The sequence below is a fragment of the Coturnix japonica genome, unplaced genomic scaffold, assembly GCF_054131305.1.
Source record: "Coturnix japonica strain WE unplaced genomic scaffold, WE-NBRP24 Scf069, whole genome shotgun sequence".
NCBI classification, from domain to species: domain Eukaryota; kingdom Metazoa; phylum Chordata; class Aves; order Galliformes; family Phasianidae; genus Coturnix; species Coturnix japonica.
In genome coordinates this window covers 665,561-688,841 of record NW_028188972.1, presented here as the reverse complement: position 1 = coordinate 688,841, position 23,281 = coordinate 665,561, and the positions used below count along the sequence as shown (strand labels likewise).

At 44.8% G+C, this 23,281-nt stretch overlaps 1 pseudogene across 1 annotated transcript; it reads right to left on the bottom strand.

Moving 5' to 3' along the window:
• Positions 1–2,189: 2,189 nt before the first annotated feature.
• On the bottom strand, positions 2,190–22,996 carry LOC146751671 (nuclear pore complex protein Nup153-like; annotated as a pseudogene). The gene is made up of 11 exons (XR_014941283.1): positions 22,268–22,996; positions 11,701–11,917; positions 8,975–9,341; positions 8,764–8,892; positions 7,018–7,131; positions 6,860–6,904; positions 6,712–6,765; positions 4,956–5,102; positions 3,666–3,981; positions 2,954–3,113; positions 2,190–2,410 (listed from the first exon to the last, which is right to left on the bottom strand). The product of XR_014941283.1 is annotated as a nuclear pore complex protein Nup153-like (transcript).
• Between the last annotated feature and the right edge of the window lie 285 nt (positions 22,997–23,281).

Genomic DNA, 23,281 nt, shown 5'->3' with positions numbered 1-23,281 from the left:
TGACGTCCTCTGCCTTCTCTGTGGTGTCTTTGGATGCAGAAGAGGCCTCCTTGAGCTGCCAGACTATTTCCAGCAGCTGCTGGGTACGGAGGCAGAGCGTACGCATCTTGTCCTTGAGCCACTCCACCTCCTCCCACATCTGCTGAGAGCTTCTGCTCTTCTCTTCAAGGAGGCTGCAGCTCCTTCAGCTTACTCAGGAGATGGGTGTTCTGCTCCTGCTGCTCCCTGCGCTCAGGTGGGCAGGCCTCTTGTTGCTCTGTAGCCTGAACACCCACCTCTGCTACAGCCCGATGGCAGGCCCTGGCCCTGTTGAAGAAGACGCATGGCTGCCCCTCCACGTGCTCCAGGATGTACTGCAGGAAGCGTCTTCTCTGCTCCTGCAGCTCACACTGGAGGCGCTTGCTCTCCACAGCCTGCTCTGCACGGGACTTCCAGCAGAGCTGCCGCTGGACTTCCTGCTGCATTCTGCGGTCCGCTCTGCTGCTGTCGCTCCTCAGCAGCGCCTCCGCCAGCTGCCGCTGCAGATGCCATGCCTGGCGGATGGTGTCATTGCGCTGCTTCTGCAGCAGCTCCTGCATCTGGTGCAGCTGGGCCTCCTTCTCCTGCAGCAGTTGGCAGATCTCTGCTTGCCACTGCCTCAGGCTCTGCTCCCGCAGGCGCTGCAGCTTTGACACCCGCACCCGCTCCCACTTGGAGCGCAGTTTGTCGGCCAGCAGCTGCCGCTCCCGCTCTGCCGCCTCCTGCCGCTCACGTCTCTCAGCAGCGCAGCGGCGCTGCAGCTCCTGGGAGCGGAGCCGCTCGCCCTCCAGCTGGGCCTGCAGTGCCTTCAGCTCCTGCCTCTTCTCCTCCCGCTGCGCAGGGCAGGTGGGGGGCTGTGCCGAGCCCTGGCGGGGACAGGGCCGGCTGCCCGGGATCCCCAGGTCTTCCTTGGCTGTCTCTGGCACCTAGAACCAGAAAATCATAGAATAACAGAATGGTTTGTGTTGGAAGGGGCCTTCAAGACTCTCCCGTTCCAAGCCCATGCCAAGGGCAGGGACAACTTCCACTAGGTCAGGTTGCCCAAAGGTGCGTCCAGCCTGGCCTGGGGCACTGCCAGGCGTGTGGCAACCACAGCCTCTCTGGGCAGCCTGTGCCAGCGCCTCTGCCCCCTCATGGTGTCCTGTCTTCTTATATCTCATCCAGATCTCCCCTCTTCTACTTTCAGGGCATTGTCCTTTGTTGTATCACTACCCTCCCTTACAACCAGTACATCTCCAGCTTTCCCCAGTTCTCCTTCAGGCACTGGAGGGCCGCTCTGTGGTTTCTCCAGAGCCTCCCCTCCCCAGGCTGAACAATCCCCACTCCCTCAGTGTGTCATCTTACCTGGACGTGAGCGTCCTTCACGGCAAGTCGACTGGAGCCCTGCTCTGCACGGTGGCGGCGCAGAGCTCCCTCTTTTTCCTGGGAGCAGGACATTGTGTTACGGAGCACGTCTGCCCAGCTCCCCACGATGTAATAGGTGAAGAGCCTCCTCTCCAGCTCCAGCTGACGCTGGAGGTAGCGGATGCAGGCGGGCTGCTCACCATCCGTCTCCCAGCGCAGCTTGCTGAGGACGTCCTGCAGCTGGGCATGGGCCGCCTCGCTGCTGGGGGGGTTCCTTAGCACCTTGGCCAGCTGCTGCTGCAGCTCCCGAGCCTGGCGCAGGGCTGCATCGCAATCACGCTGCAGCAGCTCCTTTGTCGCGCGCAGCTCGGCCTCCTTCCAGAGCAGCAGCTGCCGGGTCCCCGTCGCCCGCTGCCGCTGCTCCCACTCCTTCAGCTGCTGCTCTTCCTGGGCCTGCTGCTTCTCCCAGGCACAGTGCAGTTGGTCGGTCAGCAGCTGCCGCTCCCGCTCTGCCGCCTTCTGCAGTTCACATCTCTCGGCAGCCCAGCGGCGCTGCAGCTCCTGGCAGTGGAGCCGCTCGCCCTCCAGCTGGGCCTGCAGCACCTCCAGCTCCCAGCTGTTCTCCTCCTGCTGCACAGGATGAGCTCACATAGTGGTGCAGATGAAGAGGTATTGTACAAGCTATTCACTGTGCAGGCTATATTCATCTCTATAGCCGAACCATGCCAAGTCAGTGAAAGAAGTAACTTGCTGGATTCTAAAATAGTTTCTCTTGAGAACGGCGCTGTTGCCAACTCTACTTGTTACAAAATGAACTACACCAGAGAGAGAAGGAAAGGGCAGCAAAGTTTTATATTTGTTTAGGCAGATCTGACTTCAGCTAACCCAGCATGAGGTACGATCCCAACAACTGAACAATGCAGGGCAGCAGCTGCTTTGAAAGTTGCTTTACCAATCTGCCGATTACTTTTTACGTCTAATTGCAGTCTTTATCTTCCGACCGGGAACTGAAGATCCGGAGGCAGAGAAAATATTTTTACCATTAGTCCTATGAATAGAAACTGGTAGCGCAGAGTTAGGACAACGCAGAGTTAGCGCAACGACACATCATCAGTAGGGTAAAACTAACCTGTCTCACGACGGTCTAAACCCAGCTGACGTTCCCTACTGTTAGCTGACAGTTCAGTAGCAGCACTGAGCAGATATTCCAGAACAACTGTTTTATCATCTGGCTGCTCACTGCTCAGCAGCTGGCAACAGACAACGTATGATGAACGGGAAGAGAGTTCCAGAAACCAAAAGCAATGAAATCTCTCTCATTCAGCAGGTAAGCAACAGCGTAACAGCTCAATTCAGATCTTATTTTTCAAGAACACTTCTCATGGCTGCATGATATTTCTGAGAGCTGTGCTGCTATAAAGCCATCGTTGCCTACTTAGCCAGTCACACTAACAGAGCGAGGAGAGATGCTGTCCTTAGACATAAATTCCGAAGTACATCTGAGCACCTCGCAATTTAACATCAGTAGAGGCTGCCTGCGCTCCACAGATAGTACCAAAAGCTCAAGTGAAAATCTGATTTGGTCCCTTACCCCACTGTAAACATTGCAGGTTGGCTGAATGAAAATCCTGAAGAGCCGGAAGGTTGTACCGATGCTGCCGGTGCAGGAGGATTTGCACCAAAAGTAAATACTTCTGGGTTACTCGTGAAGTTGAAATTAGAAGTACTACTCCCAAACTGGAATACGGGACCTGAGAAAGACGGGGTAGAAGGAGAAGGGAATAAGAAAGTTGAAATTTGAGTTTGTTCTTTCCAGGAAAGTCCTCCCCTCCTTCCTCCCACCACCTCTAACATACATTGCTTAGACCTTGCTCAAGGCGGCACAGCTTGGGGTGGGAGGGAGGTTTACCAGAAATGCTAAGTTACAACAGGAACAACACCTAGACAACGTCATTTGTTTCAGTAGAGCATCATAAAGAGATTTTTAGACTGCTGGCAAATTGCTAAGGAACTGTCTGCTGCTACCTGTACTGCCATTAGTCTATGGCTGCATGCACCACAATATACAACAATGTACAACCTATTGGTGAAGGTAGTGTACCTCTCCGGCAGTAAGGAATCAGATGCAAAATACTTAACCCTGTGTCTACTCCCTCTATGGAGGGCAATTCTTACAGTAGAGTATGTACAAAAGGCAGAAGTAATTTCATTCACTAAACTTCAGCTGCACTTCATGGAAACCAACTCACTGACTAACCAAGCTCTCTTTGAGACCTGAAACGAAAAGGATGGTCAACACTCACCAGCATTGGAGGCGCCGGAGCCAAAACCTGGCTGTTGGCTCGATTGCTGTCCAAACACAGTACTGCTTGTCACAGAGCCGAAGGCAGGAGGCGCAGGCTGAGAGCCAGATGAAAACAGTGATGTCGACAAAGATCCAAAGCTGGGAGCATTTGGCTGGCCAGGGCCCTGGCTCTGGCCAAATGCTGGTAGCTGACTGGCACCAAATGCTGGTCCAGCAGCAGGCGCTGAAGACCCAAACCCAAAGACAAATGTAGAGGATGACCCTAAAGGAAAAGAAATTTCAGTATGTGCTGAGTTGTTTTGTTTGTTACAGAGCTTTATGTTTGCAGCCAAGTAGGTAAAACAACAAACAGCACCTCATTCATGATAGGAATCCTACCTTTTCTTGTAAGTTACATGAAAAACAGCATACTTAAAGGAGTCAGACAACACATACCTCAAACACGGGTTGTCTAGACTCAAATTACTGTTAGCCATTCATGCTCTAGAAGCAGGCTCCCACAAATAGCACAAGCTGATTTGTATTACTAAGACTTATTTATACCACGGGTAAAGAACACTCACTCACTTATTTGTATTATTTTAAGCGTTCAAAACACAGCTCCTGATCTATTAGAATGAGGAGAATGCCAATCTTTCCTCTCATAAGCAACTGCACCCCTTCCTCATCCAAATGTTTACAATTATCAATTTCTGGAGACCACATCAGGCTTGCAGGGACCTAACTGAGCTACCAGAATAATTCTGTCTCTCCATATAATAGCAAACAAGCTCATTCAATTAGCTGCTTTGGTTCTGCATGGCCAGCAGAAATAATGAGAAAAAAATACAGGACTGAGCTGTGACTTCAAACATACACACTTCTGCTGAGCAAAAAGAGACCTTCTAAATAGTGCTGTTAATCTAAATGCAATTTAGATTAATGTCACGCAACATAAAAATAACAACTGCTGCAACGTAACTCGGAATGGCTGATTGTTTTTCCAGGAAGGAAAACAGAAGTTAAGACGGATACAAAAGGAAAATGTCGCTTCTGTCTTTTAATATTCTTTCACTGAAAACAACCTGATCCTACAGTACATCATTACATTGTGAAACAACCACAAGCCACTTAATCATTCCAAAAATGTAATTAAATCCAGAAAAACTCAACCTATTTCTCAGTAGTTCCCACAGTTTTAATGCATATCCCAAATGTACTAGCAGTATACTCTGCAAAGAAAGAACATCTCGGTATAGGAATTGGTCAGAAACATTCCAGGCAGGTAAGGGCTGCAAAATTTACTTACTTTGTGCTTTGTATCTACTCTCTGGGGAATTTTGCTAGAATCAGCAGATGGAGTCAGAGATGGCTTGACATAATGGGCCAGAACTCCTGACAGAGAGATTGCCTTTGGTGTCACCACTCTTTGAACAGGTGGATGCTGAGATTCCATCTTAGAAAGGGAAGCGATAATCAATTTATTCTTTCATGCACCAAAACTAACTGCAGTATTTATGGATGAAAACATTTACAGAACTATAAACATCCTATTAGTCTTGGAACTCAACTCTAAATGCATTCAACTCACAGAGGGAAATCACCAGAAAACCAGAGATCAAGTCCAGAAAGCTACACAGAAGCTACATAGAAGTAGCCAAAGCTTGACTAAATCTCATTTCAAACTTTGGCACTTAGTTTCATAGACAAAACAATTCACACTACCATAACCAAAATAACTCATGTTCCTACAATACTCCCCCCTTTTCCTCTGCCTACACTGTGATAGTTTTTACTAGCTTAACCCATTGATTTATCATTCAAAGCATTAAGCAACTGATAGGGCCTTCTGAGCTACATACTACATAGATTTTCCTCCTACAGAGCCAAACAAACAGTAGAGCAAAAAGTAAAAAATGTTGTCAAATAATATTAAATTAATCTCATTCACTAATATGTCATCTAACATTTTAGATTTGTACTAAATAGATTTAAAGTACTTTAACTTCCCTGTTCAAAGTACTGCCCAGTTAGCTGTTCAGTACACCAAGAGCTATTCTGTCTGGTGCAGATCCTTGAAATAAGTGAAATGCCACATACATCACTGCTACCCACTGCAAAAGTTTTGCCTGAGCGTACAAGAGCTCTGTCAACCACACGCTCACTTCAGCAGGAAAACGGAGAGCCATGTCCTTCACAAATAATTGTTTTCATCACGGGCCACCCTTCTCCTGCCAAATATTATGAATCCTAGTATTGTGAACAGACAGTCTATCTCCTTTTACCCAGTGACAGCTGTGTGCAACATTCCTTTACTGCCTGACAACTTCAAGCTCCCTGTTGCAAATTTGGCAGATCTTTCTTAATGCCTTATCACAGGTGTGGTTCTACAATTTGACAGAATTCACACCAGATTTGCTTGCAGTTAATTGGGTAACAAGCTGTACTTTATTTTCAATAATCTTGCAATTTAGCACACGGCAAAAAGAAGGTGCAGGAAGTCTCAGATGTTTGGAAACTCTGAAGTGATTGTAAACTTAATTATACACCGATCAAGGGATTGTATAAAGCATAGAAATTAACAGTTTTCTTTCTCGTTATCTGGATGGTGATAGTAAACAGAAGTATTCTTTTTCTGTGCTTGAATCAACACAGAAGCCTGCACAAAATCTGTATGACCACTCAATCATTACTTTGCTATTTGTGATAATTTCTTTAAGATCAAGCTTTCCTAAATAGGAATTTTAACACACAGCTTCACTCCAAGATGCAGAACAAGACAAAACCACTTTATGCACTCTAGGAAAGTTGTTTCTTCATTTGACATATCAAGACACCACCACACAAAGATCGCATAAATGTTTAACCTGAGTAATCTTCACAGCTCCTCATTTAGTGCAGGCAGAATGGCACTTTTTAGCTACACAACCAAGACATGAATTTATAACTGTAATGCTAACATTAACTTGTACTCATGCATACATTGCCACCGAGGTTTGTGAAATTTCTTGTGATAGCACTGAAGCAAAGACAATTCCTCAGCTTAAGACGTTCCTGGTTCTTACCTGTTTTCGTGGGGAATGGAAGCCTGTGATATACAGCACGCTTCTGTCCACAGGCTAAGCGAAAAAAAGAAAGCCCAAATATTAGAGTTGTTTTTTTTTTTTTTTCCTGAGAGAGGGTTTCATGCAATAGGTTTGGTGGTCAACTTACAGAAGACAGTGGACTGGTAACAGAAGATGGAATTCTTTTAGCATCCTGTGGAAAAAATAATGCAATAAATTAAACAGGGCTCAACATAGGGAAGACTTTCATTCTTTACTGGCACATCTACTAAGTTTTACTAATATATTAAAAGGAGTGCTGCTTACTGCCAGAGGACTTGACATCTTCTCTAGTGACTGCAGGATGCGCCGTGCTGTGGAACTCGTCACACCATAGGATTGCACGTTTGCTTGTTTAGCTTTCATTTGCCTTACTGGTGTCTGAAAAAACAACATTGTAATTGTCATGCTGTTCAATTTTGAGTTAAACACACGTGTATTTTATGGCCCCAGGCTACACGAACAATATAACCAATATTCTCCGATGACAGAGAAAAACGCATTCGCTGGGAGCTCAAGACAATGAAAAAACATTCTGAATTATAGCAGTTTAACTGGGTCTCCAATACATCTTGCACACGGGATAAAACAAAAACAAGAAACCCATATGTGTAGAAAGTAAAGATGGAAGATGTTATGACTGCCGGTGTCTCTGAAGCAGTAATTAGGAAAACTGAACTGAAGCAAAGGCTTGTGATCCAGACAGCGCTTTCACTAACAACACAGACCTCAGGAGTTTCATGATGGTACAATACCATCTTTAAATCAGTGTATATAACCACAACCAGGAGTTTTTAGTTCTACTTCTCTCTTGCCTGCATCCAGACATCTTAGGGAGACCTCCAAGGAAGAGACTCGACAGCCTCTGAATAGCCTGTATCAATGTTCCATCACCTGCACAGCACAGAAGTCCTTCCTGGTATCTACATGGAACCTCCAGTGTTCCAGTTTGTGCCCAATGACTCCTGTCCCAGCACTAGGCAACACTGAAAAGAGACCAGTGCTTCACCCTTTTGGCATCCACTCTTCAAGGATTTACAGACACTGATGAGATCTCCCTAAACAGGCCCGGCTCTCTCAGCCTCTTCCCACAAGAGAGGTGTTCCAAACCCCTCATCACCTTGGTGGCCTTCTGGACTCTCCTCAGTATGTTGCTGTAATCCACAGCATACAGGAATAAGTAAGCTACTGTCTCCTTTAAAAGCCTAATATTTTGGTTCCTATTTTCAGTATAACCTACAGTTACACTGCAAAAAGTTTAAATAACTGATCATAGAGGGCTCCCAGCTTTCAGGAAGTTTTAAAAACAAGTTTTCAAGGTTTCCCAGACATCAGAAACTTGCACTCTAGCTATTAAGAGTTGTCAGCATTCATTTACAGCTTCATTTCAGAACACCAAGAACTCTTATGGGCAAATAACTCTCTTCAAGAACAGTGCGAAACATTAAAAGAAAAAAGAATGCTACTGTTCACCTCGAGATTGGCATTTAGTCCTGCATGCTCCTCTCAGTATTAGAACAAAGGATCTGTAATGCTAATTCTAGATACAGTAAAGAGCAAACAGCCTCATACAATTTATTCATAGCATGAGCATAGATATGATTGTGTAATTTCTACAGATAAATATCAGACAGGTCTGACCACTGCAGCTTTTGCTACTAGAAGCACAAGTTTTCAGTGTTGTGCTGTCATTGTTCTAATTGCATGACGTTATTTTAACGTGATACAGTTAGAGGTATACAACAGCACTCAAATGGAATATTTTTAAAGACTTAACAGAGGAAATCCCAACTACAAACATCTAGCTTTAACAGTCATTCTCCTTCATTCCAACAAATACTTACATAATAACCATTAAAATAATTTGAATAACAATTGCCATTTAAACTTCTACTCTTGTAGGCAAAGAGGGAAGAATAGGAGCTGTTGCCACATTCTTGGCTCCCCTCTCAAAGCTACAGTGCTACTTTAATATTTCAACCACAATTTCTTACCACACTGTTTTTCTCTTACCTGATAAGGAGCAGCTCGCACTTTTGTCTGCCTTGCAGCTGCAGCCCTTCCACCATAAGTGGTCTTTCCAGGGTAAAATGGAGAGTCTCCAAGCTGGCTTGTCTTAAAGACAGAAGTGTTTCCAAGCGTCTATAGAAACATAGCATGGTAACTGGTCAGTAAAATGGGTATGCATTTCAAATGATTAAAACAAATACTGTGCAGTACTTACAGGAGAGAGAGCTCCAAAAGCAGATAAATTGAATGCAGGTTTCTTTGAACTAGACGCAGAATGTTGGGTGAGGGAATGAGATCTTTCAGCTTCTGCGGACCAAAGCAGTGGTGCTGAATTATTTTTTGAAATTATTTTTTGAAGCCACTAGTTGTTGAGATGTTATCATCATCGTGCTGAGAGGTAGAATCTTTTATTTCTTTTACTAGAGACAGTCCAGGATTGCCAATGCCAAGTGAAGAAGATGTAGAGGGCTGACAGGGTGGCACAGTGGAATCTGACACGTTACAGTTCAAATGGCCCCGATGAAGAGAGGGCCTCGTTAATACAGATGAACAGTTCAATGCTGATCTACTCGTGGATGGTTCTAAATACAAACATGGAGACGATTAGCTTTCCTATAGACGAGCTCATAGAAGCCAAAATCTGTTTTCTATCAACAGTCAAGCTATTGCCAAGATCTAAGCACAAAAATAGAGAAGCCAAATTTAACTTCTTCCTCATCCAGATAGAGTTTCAACTGTGTGACTATAACAGCAACACTACTTGCAATTCTGAGTATTAATATCACATTAAGAAGAAGTTAATTACGGGGCTTTACAACACCGGGCCCTGACTTCATGCTCAAGTACTTCAACACTGGATCTTTAACTAAATCAAACATACAGACTCCTTCCTCTTGCATGAAAAGCTTGCAATAAACTTTCCAAAATTTGAGACCATGCAGCACTTTGCAGACAACACTGCCGTTTACATAATCTCAGTACATTAGTTTGAATACAACATGAAAATGAATGTTTGCAGTACTTTTTATTTTTCCTTCCCAAACAAATCTACAAATCAGGTCATGCCACATGTAAACACTATCTCCTATCCATAAACTTTGGAGATTTTAAGTCAAGAAACAAGTAAGCATGTTTTCCTCTGGAACCAAAGGGTCAACAAACACTGCCAGTGGCCTGGAGGGGGTGGCCTCACAGCTCCAAGTTGCTGAATGAACAGGACTACTAATAAATATCTTGCCTGATGAAAGTTCACTCTCTCAGGAATCCTGGGAATTCAAAAGATTCTGAGCCGCTCTCCCCTTGATACTTGCACTGAAGCTTAAACTAGCTAGTTCAATCCTCATTACCACTGCTGTAGCACTAATCAGTTCTCTGAAACATTAGCAGATTATGAGGACAGTATTGCTTGACAGTTTATTGGCCAAGCAAGGAATACATGCTGTAGCACGTAGGTATCTCAGAGCTGAAGAAATACATATTTCTAAAATTGCAGTAATAACTAATCTTAAACAAAAAACTGAAATATAGCAAGGAACATACACAGACAGCAACATAAGCTAGCAGAGGTCCCACACGGTCCACCTGCTTCCGATATTCTGGACTTAATAAGTTTGCTGTGCAGCTGTTCTTACTAAAAGGTCCTTTCACACAGTCCTGTAGAAAAGCCAACACACGCTCCTCAGTCATGAAGACATTATCTATTCCTTTATTCATACTTATTTCCTCAGGTCCTGTTTGTCGCCTGGGAGAAGGGGCCAAACCCCTCCTCATCACAACCTCCCTTCAGGAAGTTGTAGAGTGCAATGAGGTCTCCCCTGAACCTCCTCTTCTCCAGGCTAAACAATCCCAGCTCCCTGAGCTGCTACACATAAAACTTGTGCTCCAGACCCCTCACCAGTTTTGTTGCCCTTCTCTGGATGTGTTCCAGGGCCTTGATGTCTTTCTTGTAGCGAGGAGCCCAAAACTGAACACAGTACTCAAGATGTGGCCTCACCAGTGCTGAGTACCATTGTTTACAATTACATGGCATTGGAGGCAAAGATACTTCCTCATTGTTTTTGACTCTGACAACAGAAGCAACCGACTTTCCACATTATCTACGATTACCTTTACATGCTCAGACTAAACTACTTTCCTTATTAAAAGATAAGTTCCCCCAACAGCTATCAAAGAGGAACCCAACTGAAAGCACACACAAATTCACACAGCACGACTACAGAACCAGTGGGAGGAACCTGATTTAAAACAAAGATGAATTTTTAACATAGTACAGAGGCTGCAAGTCTCTGCCAAGAGTCCAAATATCTTTTCAAAGACAACAGCCTAGATACTAACACATATCTTAATTTTACTGAATATTCTAAAAATAATGTAATATATCACATGCATGAGTTCCCCAGCTCGCTATTAAGCTAACAACGAGCTTTACTAAATCGATCAAAGTCCAAAAAGTAATAAACAAATAAAAAAATAAATAAAATTTTAAAAATCAAGACATGAGAAGAAATGTTTCCTCTGCCATTCTGGAATCTACTTTTTGTTTTCAGGACTTCAAAACAAATTAATGTTTTTAACTGCCTAAGGCAGTTAGACAAAGTCTAACAGGTCTTCTAAAAAATAAAACAGAAAATACAATTTAGCACACTTGTGAGTATTTTCAACGTTTCCTCCCTGACTAATAGAGTACATGAAGTCAACGGACGGCTTCCAAGAGTTGTAAGTTCTGTGCTTTACAACTGTATTTACAGTTTAAAGCTAAGAGACAGTTTCACAAACTGTTGTTTTGAGGTTTGGGTGGTTTTTTTGTTCACTTGCGGAGGAGGGGCTGATTTTAATTACATCAAAAACCCTCTTAGCAAATTCCTTTGGTTATTTAGATTTGAAACCAGAAATCTGTGAGGAAATAGAGATAACCAGAACACTACATGATTTTTCACATACCTTCCAGGTTAATTCCTGCTGGTTCAGGCGTGACTCTCCCATCGGTCATTATGGTATCTTCATCTCCACAATCGTGATGATAATTTACTGGATTCTCTTCCTGGTTTGTAGATTCATTTGTATCTGCACATTCATCTTCACTTTTATTAAAATACTTCTGTAGCCATCCTGGTACAATGTTTTTCACCGACTCCGTCATTCTGCTAATGATTCCCTGCTTGAAAGAAGAAATGCTTCTTTAATTACAGAAACAGACAACAGCATATGCTGGGATACAATCTTCCACAAACCTCAAAGACAAGAGTAAGATGCAAGAGTTTGATCCTAAGTGTAGGATTGCTATGCTTCTGGGATGCCTAAAATTTCCCTAATATTAATTTCTGACTAACTATTAATATTCAAAGTTCCGAAGCTTCCATCAGAGTCAATTCACAAGGCCACCAGGAAACTATTTCTACATAACTCCTCATCTACATACTTGTTTCACAACTCTTCCTCCACACACTCCATTGGAAACCACCTAAAACAGAAGCTCAGCAGTTATCTGCAGTGATAGTGAGGATCATTGTATCTGCTATCATTCCCTGAAAACTTTAGCATCCCTTTCTGTCAAATCTCAACCACAGGCAGACAATCACTTGCAGCACTCCTTCTCGCACTGCTGACAACCATGGAGCTGCTTGGCTCCTTACACTACAAGCAAACATGAAGGCTGACTCAGCAACTCCAACACTGAAAACCAAGAAGTGACACAAAAGTGAATGGAATTCAGCAAAAAAATTCTGTTGCTAACGGGCACATCCAGGTTTTGGCTGGTTCTGTACCAACAGGCCTGCTCTACCACTTTTCTGGGTTTGGGAAATAGAATTCCCCAGCTGAACTTGTTATTTGGGTGTAGAAAATTGATAATATGCTTTGAACGTGCTGAAGCTAGCTACAGTCTAACAAAATTCTGAGATAACAACCATGCACACACATAACAACAACAACAAAAAACCCAAATAACCAAAATAAAACCCTGTATCATTGAAGTATTCCACAGAAGACAGTGCAAAAACCGAGATACAAGAATTATAAACACCGATACATCCTTGAATCCAGAGCTGAGAGGGAGGTAAGAGAAGAGGAAAAAGTAGAAAACAAAAAGCCTTTTTGCAGGAAGAAAGTCATCCTAATTCACAATTAGACATTTTTCCTAATGATCTGTAATTCTATTGTTTATTTGCACAAGGACAGAATAAATACCCGTGGACAGTTTGAGCCACACAGGATACCACGGAATGAACACATCCATCACAATTACTACCTTAAAATGCACACGACTACGAAATGCTCAGAATGATGCTATTCTCTTATATGCTAAGCCTCAGCTTCCCTGCAGAAACCACAAATGCAGATGATGCCAGAGTTCACAAGCAGTTCAACGCAAGGTGTCAGCAGAGCGGCTCCTTCTAATCCCCCAGCCCCTTATTTACACCCTTTTCCCTGACACACTTCACTTTTTACCAGGGCTACCAATGAAAGAGCATTGGGACAAATCAGACGGGATAATATTTGCAAAAAAGAGCAAATGCTCAGGACACAAACAGCACCCAGGGCTGCGTTCCTTCACAAAAGGCACTGCTTCATGTAGTCAGTAGAAACTGACTCAACAACTTGAGTTCAAGAAAGAGAAGAACTGGGTCCTGCAGAGGCAGGGCAATGAGCAGGTTTACCCGCTTCCCTTCATGGCATCTTACTGACGAGAGGGTGCACAACCACCAGAGGCCGTTGTCAAAAACTCTGTTATCTTCTAGAACTCCCTTGCTGAACAGATGTGAGGGACCTGCCACCTCAACGGCATCCTCTAAACGACTGGAATACTTGATGTTGAACACACACATTTTGTTGTTGGCTGAGTCTCCACCCACAGAGCAAGGCTCCAACTCAAGACAACACTGGATCCAAGAATGTGGTGGAAAATCTCTTTCACCTTTGTTTCGTCTATTCTTTCACTGTTTCTCCCCTTGATCTCTTTCCATTTGTTTCCATCACCTCCAGGGATAATGACTCCACCACCTTCATGGACAGCCTGTTCCAATGCCTCATCACTATTTTAGAGGAGAAATTTTTCTTAATATCCAACCTGAACTTCCCCAGGTGCAACTTAAGACCATTACCTCTCATTCTATCACTAGTTACCTGGGAGAAGAGCCCAACTCCCACCTGGCTACAACGTCCACTCAGGTCACTGTAGAGAGAAATGAGGTCTCTCCCGAGTAGCCTTCTCCAGACAGAACAATACCCCAGTTCCCACAGACATTCCCCATAAGACCTGTGCTCCAAATCCTTCACAGCTTTGTTGCCCTTCTCCGGATGTGCTCCAGGGCCTCAACATCTCTCTTGTAGTCAGGGGCCCAAAGCCAAACACAGTATTTGAGGTGCGGCCTCATCAGAGAGATGATCACTCCCCTACTCCTGCTGGCAACGCTAGTTCTGATACAAGCTGGGATGCCATTTGCCTTCTTGGCCACCTGGAGACACTGCTGGCTCACGTTCAGCCAGCTGTTGACTAGCACTTCCAGATCATTTTCTTCCTTACAGCTTGCCAGCCATACTGCCCCAAGCCTGTAGCACTGCATGGGGCTGTTGTGAGCAAAATTGGTCTCAATGAACCTCATACAACTGGCCTGAGCCCATCAACCCACGTGGTGACCAATGCATATGGTGAAGTAAATCAAATACAAGTAAAACGCTACCTGTGTTTATTTCACTTACAACTTCCAAGCTGATTTCATTACAAAAAAAATACATAATGAATCTTACAATTCCTGGAATATACTGGGCAATGCATGCAAAGCAGAAAAAAGGAAACAACCCAAGAAACAGACGTGCTTCATTTTATAACAAGACTTACTTGTGAAATGCTCACCCCTCACCTCTTCACACCACAGTTACTTACCAGGCCCTCCCTTGTCACCTGAACTCACTAGACATACGCCCAATGTGTTGCCGCACAAAAACTCTTCTGGTGCCAGCCCTGTGCTCAGAGGAAGGGCAGCTCTGTAGTTCCTCATTGCTACTGGCCTGGGAGGCTCTGAAACGTGATACGGTGACAGGGAGAATCCAAACCGTGAGTAGCAGCAATTTGGTCAGTGAATACGTTTTGGTCCTTCAGCAGATTCAGAATTAACTCACTGATTTCAGCAGTTTGAAAGCTGCTCTCAGTTCCAGCAGTTGTCTGCTGATGTTAAATGCACTCACACGCTAAGCTCATCTGAAAACAGCAGCGGCAGGAAAGCAGAACAAAACACAGAACGTGGAGAAGAGATCCAATAGCTTATGAACAGGTATTTACAACAGCTCCTCGAACATGGTACCCCCCAAGCACCTGCAGCACTGCTGGGTATGTCTCCACCAACACATACATGCACCACCACAGCAACAGTAACTACAGCTGCAGCTCAGAGGCTCGCTGCCTTGGGATGCGACTCCAAACAAATGATGTGCTGTAGGCACCCAAGAGTAAGCAAGCAGGTGGCCTAATTTACTACTTTGAAACACCATTTTCTGAAATGGTTGATATAAAGAAATAAAAGCCAATAGCCAACAGAACTCAGGCTCCTTCCATCCCCCACATTACCCGGTGCCAGCTCTGGCGCAGCAGGCTGCTCTCCTTACTAGCTGAATTTGTTAATCTGGCAAAAAGCGCATGTTTCTCTGCTGGACTAATGAGTTCAGCTGGCGCAGTGCAACGAAAATGGCTCAGGAGAAAGAGAAATATCGGGCAGCAGGACAAGATAAAGAAGCAGCAAGACCTTCCTTTGAGCAAATATCCACAGATACACAACCATGAACAGCCGTACCAGGCCTGCTTCAAACCAACTCAGCCAGAATTTCACCTTCAGCTTGCAACAGCTCACTATTTAGTTACAGTGGTGATAATGCAAAAGCAAGGACAGAAATGGAAATGTGACATGGTTGTCTCCTGCAGCAGCACAGATGCAGAATGGCTCCGAACTCGCCGTGCTCTTTTCCTTTAGGGAGTGGTTTCAATCTGGATGTAGGACAGCAGAGTTTGATATTTCATTTAGAAAACAGACAATAAAACTTATGACTTAATAAGAACAATATGTTACAGGAATGTCATCAATTATACGACAGTGGAAAAAAACAACTATTTAAGGCAACTGGACTAGTACAACTTTACTTCCAAAGACCACGAAGAAGGGTTTACGCTTTCAGATGCCAGTACTTCCTTCTTATAGTGATAAACGAGGCTTTCTTAGTCCAGCTCTAGAATGAACACCCAGGGACACTGGTGCTGTTCTGCATTCTGGCACTGCCTGCAGATTTCCAGCAGGAAGACGACAGCCCATCATCATCACTTCCATCCGAGTGCAAAAAGCCAGTGTATGGTGTGCTCCTGTATGTAAACCAGCATGTAACTATAGCTTAAATCCTAGTGACACCACGGATGCCCCGTCCTTGGAGGTGTTCAAGACCAGGTTGGACGGGGCCCTGGGCAACATATTTCTGGCCACGTGCCTTCTCCACAGTTCATCTGACAGAATCAAGAGCATCTCTCAAACGTAAGTGGATCTCTAAATACCATTATCTTACCACTACCAAACAAAAAAGATTGTCACTGCACAGAGATTTACTCAGTGGCTGTAGATAACAGCATACAGTTCTACAAATCTGTATGTATTCTGCAGCTTTGCATACTATCATAGTGAATACTTAAGGCTGATATTACAGCAGCTGTGATATTAGAATGACCACATGCCTGGTGCAGATGAAGAGTTTTAATCTTTGGTTGATACCTTAGAGACAAGCAGAGGTAGAGCACTAAGAGGGGAAGGAGCCACGAGACCCAATTCACACAGAAAAGAGTTTGTCTCAAAGCAGAGCTACAGCTTCAAAGCAAAGTCAGCTATTTTTTCCGGACACACTTGCACAACTCCTTCCAACAGCAGCGTTATGGAGACAATAATAAACAACCTTACCAAGGAGAAAGAAAATTTTCTGCTGGCACAGGTATTTGCAAAGCAAGCATGTGTGTTAAAACTGTAGCTTTAAGCCTAGTTCCAGAGGTATAAATGTTAACACACACATTTTTTTCTGCAACAAAAGTAGAGATTATCATGAGCCTATGCTTACTTTAAAAAAGATCACAGAATCACAGAGTTGTAGGGGTTGAAAGGGACCTCTAGAGATCATCGAGTCCAACCCCCCTGCCAAAGCAGGCTCCCTACACCACATCACACAGGTAGGCGTGCAGGCGGGTCTTGAATATCTCCAGAGAAGGAGACTCCACCACCTCCCTGTGCAGCCTGTTCCAGTGCTCCGTCACCCTCACCGTAAAGAAGTTCTTGCGCACATTCGTGCAGAACTTCCTATGCTGTAGTTTCAACCCATTACCCCTAGTCCTATCCCCATGCACTAGATGGCAATCACAACCATGCCAAGCACGCTCAGAGACACTATAATTAAATGCCAAGTGCAATTAGAAGATGAGTTACAGAATCTCAAAAGGAACTGCCACCCTGAAAACGTCAGTGCTACCGCCCCACCACAATAGCTTTAGTGCTGTGCCACTTCCTAGACAGCAGAAAAATGACTTCAGGTCTTCTCTTGTCAAAAGAAGGGGAATATATCTGTATTCCCTCCAATAACAACAAAGAAAAGCAAATGTTATAGTTGAGAGGATCTTTTAATTAATGAGTGTTTTTTGTAAAATAATCTAGAATACCACTATGACAAACACTGCATCAGCAAGTTGCAAAATGACTTACGCTTCAGGCAGTCAAACAAGCTAGTTCCTGCTCGCCTTGGCCCCATTTTCAGATGACCCATCTGCCTTGGCTTTAAAGGGCTCTGTAATCTTCCAGTCCCTTTCACTAACAGAGGTGAGGGAGTAACAGCCTGAAGTGGTGATGCATAGAAGTGAGTACGAAGCTTATGCAGACCAGGATGTCATTGGTGTCCTTGGCCACACTGATGGCTCATGTTCATCTGCCCGTTGACTAACACCTCCAGTTCCTTTTCTGCTGGACAGCTTTACAGCCACGCTTTCCCCAACCTGTACCACTGCATGGGGTTGTTATACCCCAACAAAACAAGGTTCCTGTCAGCCCACTACTGTCAAGAAACACTGCAGCCTTGCCCTTCAGCATTCGGACATTGCCCCCTTAAGTTTGCTGTCACCCAGGAGCCAGCTGGGGGTGCATGCCCTTCTCTTGTCCCTGTTGCTTCCTAAAGACCTAAAACAGAATTAGTCCAAATATCAACCCCCAGGAGATTCTTAACAATTGGCTGTCAGTGTCCCTCAGCAGCACAGATCACAGCCCTTTAAGGCCAATGGTCAGCTAGTCCGGCCCAACCACCTGGCAGTCTACTTGATGAGCATGTATTTCACCAATCTGTCTACACAAATAATAGAGAAGACCATGCTGAGGTCCTTGCTGATCTCCGGGTGAGCCATGCTGACTGAGCCAGCCATCCATCCTGCTTATGTTAAATTTGTTACACAGTGCTGCCGTAGCAGTCGTGCTGATCCAAAATAGCTCCGCTCAAACTTCTTCAGGTAAGCAGAAGAAATGTGGTGCTCTACCCTCAGTCTTCTGAATCAGCAGCTCAGTTCCCACACAGCAGGGAAGCAAGAAGCAATGCTAATTACCGACTGGAGGAATAAACAACACGGAGGAAATGATGAGCCGCTGGCAAATGAAGGCCGTGTCAGTGTCCCAGCTAAGGGACCATTCTTTCATCTACTTTAAAATCTTCTGTCTGAAGACACCGCTCACTAAGATTGCTCTCCTCCAACACTTAGCCCCCAAGGCTGTCGTGAGAACACTTTGCAAGACAGAAATCAAAATATTCATAAAATGGGACAGCAATCAGATTCTACTGCTTGTCGTACCACTGACAGCACTGCCAGCTTCAGTGAGGGAAAACTGTCAGCATCTCAGCTAAGGTCTTCCCAACCAGGATACGACGCCGCTCCAAAGCCAAGTATTAGATTTAAACACCTGTTTTGCTAATACAATTTGATATTGTTGGAACAGAGACAAAACATCATTTAAGGATGATGATTCAATTAGTTCTGGAAGTTCACAAACATTGAGCCCGATGTGCTCACCTGCTACTAAATCAAAACCAGCAGAGAGACATACAAGTGTAAACACAACCACTTCAGCACACTTTGCGGTATAATCCTATTGGTAAGAATGAAACCGATAGCCATACTTGCTTAGCTCTCCATGGACATTCTTAATAGATTAAGTATTTTTATAGATTAAGATTTTCCCTCCTAAGATTTACAAGAACTAACTTACATTACTCAACAGGATATTCTAGGAACTTTCTGCATAATTTCAAGATCTCATCCCCAAATAAACCCAGCAGTTTATAAAACTCCTGCCCACTGCTTGCAGGCACTGCACACCACGGAAATCCCAGACATAAATCAAGTGCGAGTTTATAACTGGCCCACGTTCATTATAGAATCTAGTGATAATGCAATGATTCAGGCATTGCTGCAGACAGTGGAAGTTCCCAATCCCATAACTACTCTGTCCTTACGTGACATCGCATGTGACACTAAACTTCATCCATCCAAGCAGAGCTGCTTTACAATCAGGACACACAGAAAATGCACCTCTCATCTTTCTGGTATCATCCCAAGGACGTCAGAATCAGACTGATCACAAATATGTAGCAACTCCTGCTGGTTTCTTCCACGCTAATCAGTACATCTACACAAAACAGCAAAGCTAAACCTAAAACTAACAATAAGAACACAGAGATATCATATAGATATTTAATAAGTTAATAATGTCAACAGATATCCCATTAACACACCCACCCTAGTAATTGCAGTCATCATCCTACTTAAATGACCAGGACAACCCAGCATTTAAAGCACTTCCAGCCACATCCAGGAGATGAAACCCACATGCCAGGAACAACAGGTCCCTTGCTGTACCATACTGAGCCCTCAGAGCAAATACATGACTTTAGGCCAAGTGTCCACACTCTTCAGGTAGTGCTGAATGAGGATGGATGTTTCAGCATGAGGCAGCTGACTGAACAGGTCGTTTGCCAAGTATGGCGTTACCAAAAGTCAACACAAACAGCATGGAGCTGTTGTCATTCAGCCATTAGGAAAACCCAGTTGCTGAGAGGAACTCCTAAATGTTACCTGCAGAATGCCTCACCTAGAAATACAGAAGGGCCCTTTTGGCTCTGAGGACTGCCAACCAGGAATCCTTCACAGTGGAAGAGTCTGTATCCCCTTTACTTAGTAAGGCTGCTACTTCTCATTTGTTTGATAACAAAGCCACTGACGGTGCCCTTTGTTGTAAGGCAGGAGGGAAAGCACCATGGTTTAAGTTCCTTCACTTCTGGGACAATCAGCATCCGTATCTCCATCCCCCAGGACAGCACATGAATTGCAAGTCACCAGCGTTCTTCTCCAGACTGCATCTGCTCACCTTTCCTATTACAGCTGATTTTAAAAAGGCACTAGACTTTAAAACAAACAAATAAAAGCATAATGAAGCATGGTTCGAAAGATTAATCATCAAGCATATGGGCAGGAAATACTAGGCTTTGGATGCTCGCTGCAGGAACATCTAATGTAAAATGAGTAACAAGTTCTGAAACTGTGGACCAGAGCCTGCACACCTCCATTCTTATATATCCTCTTTCTGGCTCAGTGAATCACGCTTTCTTTTTCTGGATAGCAGCACAGCTTCAACCAGGAGAGCTGAAGCTAACGCGCAGCTTGACGGCTGGGATATCTGCCTGCAAAGTGGAAGATGTGGGTTGATTGCTCCAGGCAAAAAAAGGAAACTGAAGCGGGGTCTACCACATTTTGAACGAACGCTATAACTAATAGCCTTTAAAAAGCATCAGCACCTCCTCTTGCAAACGCCTTCCTAAGCTGTCACTGTGTTTTGTAGAAGACTGACTGCAGCATATATTGGAGACGATCGGAGAATTCCCACCTGACTAAAATCCCCAAGAACAACAGTTAAATTACAACATCCAGAAAGTAGATGGTGATGAGCTTGGCATCCCGCTAATCATCCCCCTAATCATCCCCATACAAGTGGGGAAAAAAGAAGGAATTGGATTTCCCAGAGATTCAAAGCTGCCTGCTATGCTGCCCAGAGTGCCCAGTCACCCTCAGAGCTTGACAGTAAGAGACCAAGGGTTTTTGGGGCCACTATTTTGACCGTGAGCATCTCAAGCAGGTCTACTCAAGTGAATCTACTTAATGATAAAAGCTGGAAGGGGAATGATCAGAATCAGGTATGACTTCAAGATTAAATTGCGCTGATCGCTTTCGAGTCCTCCTGAATGCATCACTGAGACTAATAAATCACAGATCCCCTGTGGAGAGCAAACCTTATATCGAAAACAGGAACATATGTTCATTAATTTCAATTTCAACTTCGTTGTCAGTTAGCTACCTACCTAGAGCTCATTCTTTTATGTAATATGAGTTTACACTACTCATACGGTTAAAAAGCTATTCACTATAATAAGAGAATCTCTCAGTCCATCATTTACTAACCCACTACAGCTTCCCGCTCCAACAAGCTACTCTTGATCTAGTCTACACGTTGGCTCTGCAGCACCCACTACCAGGGCAGAACCCACAGACATAGAATCACAGAATCATAGAATGGCCTGGGTTGAAAAGGACCACAATGATCATGTAGTTTCAACCCCCCTGCTATGTGCATCCAGCCTGGCCTTGAATGCCTCCAGGGATGGGGCATCCACAGCCTCCTTGGGCAACCTGTTCCAGTGTGGCACAAACCCTCTGCGTGAAAAACTTCCTCCTAATATCTAACCTAAACCTCCCCTGTCTCAGTTTAAAACCATTCCCCTTTATCCTATCGCTATCCACCCTTGTAAACAGCCATTAAACATCCATCTCTCAGCACAGGTTTATGCTTAAACAAACCTACTGAGAAATTCCTCTAGATATCAGACAACAGCAGAGCTAGGAAGCCACCTCTGCCGATTACTTTAAACACAAGCATGAAGCTTATGAGACGCACTATCAGTGCAGGAAATACACAGCAACTTCAACACTGATTCAGTCAGAGCTTTCAGCACTGTCAGCGCGGCGATGCTCCACACAAAGTGCTGCCAGCCTCACGTGGACAGCATCGCTCAGTCAATGGAGCACGCGAGACTCAGCGCTCCTTTAAAGAACAGGACGCAGATCGGGCACAACCATACGAAGCCAGCGGGCACTGGGCACCCACAGGCACTGGGTACCAACATACTCCCCTCCCGTTCCTCGGGCCGCTCAGAGGGGCTGTAACCTCCCGGCCTTTGTTCCCCGCCCCCTCTATTCCCGGGCCGCATGCGGAGCGTGAGGCGGGCGAAGATGAGGGAAGGGCCGCTCCTGTCCCCGCTCCCTCCCACTGGGCGGTGAGGCCTCTTCCCTGCCAGTCCCGCCGCCGGCACCGAGAGGAACAAAAGGGGCCGCCCTCCCGCCCCTCACCCGCTGCCTCACACGTGGGGACCGAGAGAGGGTCAGCCCCGCTCCGCCGCTCCTCACCTGCCTGCTCCTGCGGTACGGAGGATTCGCGGTGCCCAGGTGGTACCGCCGGGTCCGGATCTTGCCGCCGCCGCGGCATATATGCAAATATATATATGCATCCAGCAGAATGATAGTGATCATCACCATTTGATCAGTCTTCCCTGTGAGTTATATCTGCACGTTACTTTGAGGTAGCGCTAGAAAGAAGCGGTTGGTCCAGAGCATCCCTGCAAAAAGAAACATTCATGGCTTAAGTACCATTTACTATTCATGCATCCTCTTAAGAACCCTTTAACCTTTCTCCATAGCTGTTTTTTCCTCTCTCATTGACTTAGAGATTAATAGTAGCCCCTCAAACCTTCCTGATCAGAGAAGAGATAGGAAACACCCCACTACTATTCTTGAAGAAACTAGCAGGTTTTGTGTAAAGGTACCCCCTGCTGCAGCTGTATCCAATGGAAAGAGTTTACGAAACCATTACTGGATACTCCTATAGGAAACCTCAAACAATGGGGTGGCCACAGACTTTTTCTCTGAGGCTCACATGCTTTGGTCATAGGCCACAACTGCACCAGACTAAGTGAAATCACATACACATAAAGTGGCAAACCTTGTAAGCTTTTGAAGCTGTAACACTGCCATCCAAATTCAAGAGGCCTACACCTACTGTCTTGAGTTTCTCCCCTTCAACAACTCCATATATACACACAAGCAAGTTATTTCCCTCTAGTTTCTCTCTGCTTTATCTCTCACCTCTAGCTCAAGTCATGCTCCTGTTACTAAATCCCCTCAACCTAATCCTTTAAAAGATTAGCTCACACAAGGGAATGGCCCAACATATTCCTGTGCCCAGCTCCAGTGCTTCTCTGCTTTAGAGAGAGCCAGCTGCAATTGCTGAAACTGATGCCCCTACCCCACCTCCATATATGTATACCTACATCACACATAGTAGTAGGGAACTGCCTCACCTGGCATTAGCAGCTTCCACAGCTACTGCCACAGCAATTTCTGCTCTTAGAATATTCTGTTTCC